The sequence below is a fragment of the Dasypus novemcinctus genome, chromosome 15, assembly GCF_030445035.2.
Source record: "Dasypus novemcinctus isolate mDasNov1 chromosome 15, mDasNov1.1.hap2, whole genome shotgun sequence".
Classification (NCBI taxonomy): Eukaryota; Metazoa; Chordata; class Mammalia; order Cingulata; family Dasypodidae; genus Dasypus; species Dasypus novemcinctus.
This window is the reverse complement of record NC_080687.1, coordinates 69,411,390-69,418,893: the sequence shown is the minus strand read 5'-3', so window position 1 is coordinate 69,418,893 and position 7,504 is coordinate 69,411,390.

The window sequence follows — 7,504 nt, the reverse complement described above, 5'->3', positions numbered from 1 at the left end:
GTCTACCCTTACAGCAATACCAGGTTGTTTTGGTTACTGTAGCTTTGTCATAAGCCTGAAATTGGAGTGTGGGTCCTCTAACTTTGTCTTCTTTTTCAAGATCATTTTGAAAATTTGGGCACCCTTGCAATTACATATGAATTGAGAACTGGATTTTCCATTTTTGAAAAAAAGAAGGCTATTGGGCTTTTGATAGGTATTGGGCAGAATCTGTGGATTGCTTTGGGTAGTATTGACATTAACTTCCAATGCATGTACATCAGATATCCGTCCATATGTTTAGTTCTTCTTTAATTTCTTTCAGTGGTATTTTGTAGTTTTGAATATACATGTCCTTTACTTACTTAGTTAAATTTATTACTAGTAATTTTCTTTTGTATGTTATTATTAATGGAAACATTTTCTTAATTTCCTTTTCTGAGGAAATATACTAAAATACAAATAAATTCCAAGTATTGATTTTGTGCCCTACTGAATTTCATTAACTCTAGAATTTATCTTGTGATTTCCATGGGATTTTCTATATATACAAAGAAGTCATCTGTAAAAAAGAATTTTACTTCTTCCTTTCCAATTGGGTGATTTTTACTTTACTTACCTAATTACTATGGGTAGAACTTCCAATATAATGTTGAATAACAATAGTAACAACCAGCATCTATGTCTAGTTCTTAATATTAGGGGAATTTTTTTTTCCCATCTTTCATCATTGAATATGATGTTAACTGAGTTTTTTGTAAATGCTGTTTATCATTTTGAGAAAGTTCCTTTCTAGTCATAGTTTTCTGAGAGATTTTTATCATGGAAATATACTGGAATTTTTCAAATGCATTTTTATATCAATTGATATTATGTGTAATTTTTTCTTAATATGGTATAATATATCGATTGATTTTTGTGTACTGAACTACACTTGCAGTCTTAGAATTTATACCCTTTGTTTTTAGTGTACAGTCCTTTTTATTATTAGATTTCCTTTGCCAATATTTTTTGTTGAGGAATTTGCACCGATATTTATATAGGATATCTTGTAATTTCTTTTCTTCTGATATTCTTGTCTTTCTTGGTATTAGAATGATGTTGTCTTTATAGTATGGGACATGAAGTGTCCATTTCTCTTCAGTTTTTCCTAAGAGATTGAGCAGGCTTGGTATTAATGCATCTTTAAATGTTTGGAAGAATTAAGCAGTAATTTATTTATAAGGAGTTGAGTGTTTAGTATACTACTTAAAATACTTTGGCATTTTCAAAATTGGTTGTTATAAGTTGAAAAACTTGAGAGTAATCAAAAAGGGAAGCACTAAGAAAATAACTAAAATATTTTTAAAAAGAAAAAACTAGGAGATCAAAATAGTATGCTACTAATAATCAGCTAAATATGAAGAAAATGAGGACTCTGCTTAAGAATATATCTCTAAGAATGTTCTTTCAGGCTCTGTAACAAAGTTACATCACTAGTACCAGGAGTCGATAGTAGGATGATATAAAGAGAAAAATGCACCTAAAGCATACTTCTATGGACAAGAATGCATTTGTTTTGTCATCAGTAATTTTTCTCAAGCAATAGAGACCTACAAGTTAAAAAAAACACAGTATTAAACCACCATCAAGGGCATCCTGATACTTTCTCAAATAAAATGAAAAAAATCTCTATAAAATATAGGCATTGTGTACTAAAAGAAAACAGGTCAATATGCCAAGCCCTTAAACTTAATGCCTATACTTAGGAACCTTATTCCTAAAAAATGAAACTTAACCTATTTATAATTGATACCTAAGAGTTACCTCCTGAAAACCACCTTGTTACTCAAATGTAGCTTCTCTCTAAGCAAAGCTCACTACCTTTCTTCCAATGCAGGATATGACTCCCTGGGATGAGCTCCTTGCACCAAAGGATTATTGCCAAGTGCCAACCAGCAATGCAAATGGAAACAGACCTTGACTAAATTAAATTAAAAAAAATGTTTCATGGCTATGAGATTTCAAAGTGGATCAAGAGGTCATTCTGGACAAGTAGCTCTCTGAAAGAGTTCACTAACTGCCACAGTAAAGAAAACTTCAAACTAAGATGGTCCCAAGGGCTCTAAGGGCATTTGGACACTTTAGGCAAGGCACACAGCCACATGAAACCAACACCCCTTTGGCAGTTCATATTTGGGAATATATGATAATCTCTTTCTCCAGTATTACAGAGGTAGACACATTTATAAAGTCCCTACACATGGTTCTTCTACCCCATTTATTTGAACCTGTAATTATTCCTATACCCGTTATATATTTATGTCTTAGAGACTTAAATCTTTGGACTATTCATATGCCATTTGAGCCCTGAATTTCAGCAGAGTTGTGGTCAACATATACTCTCTGGTTTTCACACTTGCGCTGAACAGCTAACAAAATGATGATGATGGAAAAGTCCCAATCCCAAAACAGGAAGACTCTACAACTGAAAGCAAAACAGTTCCTTCCATCTGCCCCAAAATATCTAACCCTCCTTTCCATCCAAAGCAGTCAGAGTGTACATCATACCAACTTTCTCCAGTCTGAGGAATGAACAAACATATGGGTGTGGAAGGTAACCAAGGAACAGTGCAGATTTGTTGTTATTGTAGGTACTAGAAGAACATGCAACATTAGTATAAAGATAGTGGTTACCAGAGGTTAAAAGGGGGAGGGATGAATAGTTGGAACACATGACATTTTTATTGGAGTTATTCTGTATGATAATGCAAATGACAGATACATGACATCATATATTTGTCAAAGCCTATAAAACTATACAGTGCAGAGTGTAAACTATAGACTTTAGTAGCAATGGTTCAATTTAGTTCATCAATTGTAACAATTGTAACTCACTAATATAAGATGTGACTAGTAGAGGAAAATGTGTATGTGGGTATGTGATGGTTACATCACCTATACTTTTGGTGTAACTTTTCTGTAATCTAAAACTTCTCTAAAAATAAAGTTTGCAGGACAGCGGATGTATTTCAGTGGTTGAGCACCTGCTTCCCATGTATGAGGTCCTGGGATCAATCCCCAGTACCTTCCCACACCCCCAAAAAATAATTACGTTTATAATGAACTTAAAATTTTAAAAAGTTTATTCTGTGATATATCTCTTCTCCAACAACTATTTTTCTCACCCTTCATTGGCTGAAACATTTCCAAATCTATTTTCTTGAAGACCAGATGTCTTTTGACTGCTTTTCTCTCCCTAGGTGAAACAGGGAAGCTAGAGGACAGAAATGAGATGAATCTTTGATCCCGAGTTTGGACAAATCTTTGACATTATTTTCCCCCTGGTGAATAGACCTTTTTTATGGAGAAATTTCTGGCACATTCCATAATAATTAATCACTTATCCCCTCTCCTTGCCAGAGCCATGAGAGGAATTTCTTGGATCATTACTGTTAGATCCGGGTGGGTTTCTCAAAGGCCAAACCCATGAAAGTGCAGGGTCATCCTAAGACTGGGACCCCCAGAAGCTTCTTACTCCCAAGCTAGTCCAGATTCTAGAATTTGTCATAATTATCATAAGTATGTTCCTACCATTTATGGCTACGGTGGCTTTTACTTCAGGAAAGCAGATCTCAGCTGTAACTCTCTAGACCTGCCTGTTTCTCCATATCTTAGAGTGGCAGTTTGCTATGTGACCTCAGTTCTTTGATAGGTCCTAAAAAGTGGTTGATTTGCAGTTTGTCCAGCTCTTTCTTTTTGTACGCAAGCACCTTGTATACTGGAGGTGCAATGATTTTTTTCCTTCTTATTTTCTAGTCTAGGTTTCCATTATTCAAAATCAGTTAGTAATTGAATGAGAAAACCTAACCACTAATCAAAATGGAATATATATATATATACACACACACACACATAGATTATATACACATAGATATATAATTTTAAATTGCTGAGTGGGTCATTTGATCTCTTAACTACAATGGTGTAGGTAAACACTAAGACTATACATTTTTTACTTCATAAAACACACTAAGATAGAGAATGTAGTCAAATTTCTTAGGAATAATTACGTCATTTGAAATGAGAATATATAACATTTTTATTGAGCATGTATTTGTATCTAAATATTTGATATATTTTTTTTTAAAATAGCTGCAATCTATGGTAGGAGTATCATAACTAGGCAACTTTTGTGTGCCGCCTTGGCATCCATCTCACTTCCTCTAAGCCCTATACCTCAACACTGACTTTTTGCCTAGTTAAAAGCACTTTTCTAGCCCTGGGGCATAAACTCCCCAGAGCCCAAACCTGAATTTGCACCTACCACACATACCATCCACATGCCTCACACAAAACCTACAGCTGGTCCCAAATGATAAGCTCACCATCCCCACTGCCCTCAGACCCCCAGTCCCTTGCCCTATTTTGCACACATTGCTTTAATCTAACTCATCCTTGAGATCCATGAGAAATTGACTAAACTTCACTCCTGGACCACAGTAAGGCACAGTCCACAGGTCCTTATCACTCTGATATTGTCCTCCTCTCCTGCTGGTTGAGCCCTGGAAGCCAATTGCACTTCCCCTTGACCCTTCCTAGAAACCCTCTTGCCCTGGGAACTGTGTATAAAAAACTATCTTTTCTCATGAATTATGGCTGAGGTTTCCCATCATGTCACACCTGACCTCCACCCAGACCCAAATTTAAAATACAATTGAACTTAATTTGAAACATACAACCCAAAGTACACCCTTATGTTAAATAATGGCATTTTTATTCTGACAGTTTTCCTTTTAATTGATTTGCTACTCTGTGTGTCCTGTAATAACTCAGGGCTTTGGAAGTAGATATATTTCTGTTCTGGGTTAGGCAGTATGGTATTGAGAAAGTTATTTTTCTTCGGAGGTATTCACATTTCTTACCTTTAAGAAGTAATATTACCCTTATGCTGTCAATTGTTTTAAGGATCATTAAGTCTATTTCACTTTTTTTTTTTTAAAGATTTATTTATTTATTTAATTTCCCCCCCTCCCCTGGTTGTCTGTTCTTGGTGTCTATTTGCTGCGTCTTGTTTCTTTGTCCGCTTCTGTTGTCGTCAGCGGCACGGGAAGTGTGGGCGGCGCCATTCCTGGGCAGGCTGCTCTTTCTTTTCACGCTGGGCGGCTTTCCTCATGGGCGCACTCCTTGCGCGTGGGGCTCCTCCACGCGGGGGACACCCTTGCGTGGCACGGCACTCCTTGCGCGCATCAGCACTGCGCATGGCCAGCTCCACACGGGTCAAGGAGGCCCGGGGTTTGAACTGTGGACCTCCCATATGGTAGACGGACGCCCTAACCACTGGGCCAAAGTCCGTTTCCCTTCTATTTCACATTTTACCATTAAACAAAATCATATCCTGGTTATAAATGAGTGTATGATTTAAGGTAGAGATCATGTTCTCATGGATTTACAAGCAGATAAACAAAATTTCAGTGATACTTTACATCAGGAAAGTAAATTGACACATGACTCAAAATTATTTGAAATAATTCTTGAAAAAGGACCATAAACACATATATATTTGGTTCTTGTAGGTGTGATTCTTCAGTGAAATTTCTCTTTTCAGAAACACACAATGAATTTATTGTTACATTAATGCAGTCATCAGCATGGGTAGTCTTTTTCATGCTTGCCATTCAACCATGGAATGCTATAGGTCCATGAATTCTGTCACATACACTCTATACTCAGTAAACAATTGCCTCAAACTTTCACTTTTTTTTAAACCAAGATAATCTCTAATGTCAGAAGTGTCTCACTTTCCTTTAGTTTAGTGAGGCTGAAACTGTCACTTTCTTAAATTCCAACATATTGAAATTTGATTTTATGTACCCATTTTAAAAGAATATGCTCATCTAATCAGTTGGAAATGTATATTTGCCAAACAAGAGCTGAAATTGCATACAAATATTGTACCCCATTCTCCAAGTTTTTCTACTTATTAGTTTACTATATATTTGAGGGAGCCCAGGGCCTGGGTTGTCCCCCTTAATTGAAACACTGCCCAAAGCATTCAGCTGCTGGCATAACCTGGACACTCATTAGTGAAAAAATAACAAGCATCCCCAGAGGAAAGACTGTTCTGATGGTACTGTAAGCTTTAATGTTCTCAAGGGAGTATACACCCTTCCTGCAATAGCATCACCAGAAACCCTATTTGTGCACTTTGTGTAACTCTTGCAGAGACTGTTCTCTTATCCTACAGAATGTCTTTGCTCTGCGACCCCTTATATTGCCCCTCCTTTTCTTGCTTCTTTGCAGAATGTGACTTTCATTCTCTGACTGGCTACCACCAGAGACTCTCTTGTATGTAAGTCCTAATATGGCTCATGTTTGATCCACTGATACATTCTTGGGTCTTTGGCTGCCCCAATTTGTGCCATTCAGGAGTTGGCTCAGAACAATTGGTGAGCCAGCTAAGAGACTGAAGGACAACTGGCAGTGATGGACATAAGCTCCGGGAGGGGGGAACCCACAAGGGAAATCCCAAGTTTGCCTATAATGTCCATGTGGAGAGGGGTAGCTGTCCTCCTGGATGAGTTGGGGACCAGATGAGTGGGTACCATATAAAGTATATGGGGTTGCCCACTTACTTGACTATTGTGGAACTTTGCATGAATACAGGGACACGCCAGAAACACTGATGGGAATAGAGCACATGCTGCAAGAATAGAAGATTATGAAATTGAGTAAAGAGTGCAAGTGCACTGCCACAGCAGTCAGTGAGTTATTGCTATGGATGGTATGATTAGCTATAGCATATTGCCCAGAGAAAGACAAAGAAATCCACTGTTTAAAGGATGAGTTAAAGCTAGAAAGAAATATGTTCCTGACACAGGCAAAAGTGAAAGATTCTTTAACCGATTGTCTATGTCAAGTTGATGATCAGTAAAAAACCCTGGCTTATAGGTATGCTTGGGCTAGGGGCCACAGGCTGCCTTGAGTCCAGGTCCAGAGGATACTAACCATCCCTGGGTGGGATGCTAAGACATGGGATCTTACAGGCTCTTCTGAGGGCGAGGAAAAGATGGAAGAATGAGAAGTGAAAGAAATTGGGTGGGGTGGACCCATATCCTGGGGAAGACTAATGCCGTCGAATAGAGAGAACTGTATCTCTCGTGAGAAAGGACGGCTCCCAGGGCATTAGATTGGCAGGCGTTGTGGGCCCTAAGGGGAGGGGGGAAAATGGATGTGGAATGGATGGAACAAAGGTAAATAAGGGGGCAAAAGAGGAGTTATGTGAGAGTACACGAGGATGAATATAAAACAGTTAATATTACACCAAAAACATATAGGGGACGACAGACTAATAATGAAAAACATAAGACAAAACATAGGATAACTAAAAAATATAGAAAACTGTACAACCTAAAGTATGGACCACATAGTAAGCACAAATGTCACCTTGTTTGAAAACTATAGTTTCGGAATCTGTACATCAGTTTCAGGAAATATGATATGAATAAGTTAAAAGATTATTGCTATGGAAGGGAAAAGGTTTTAT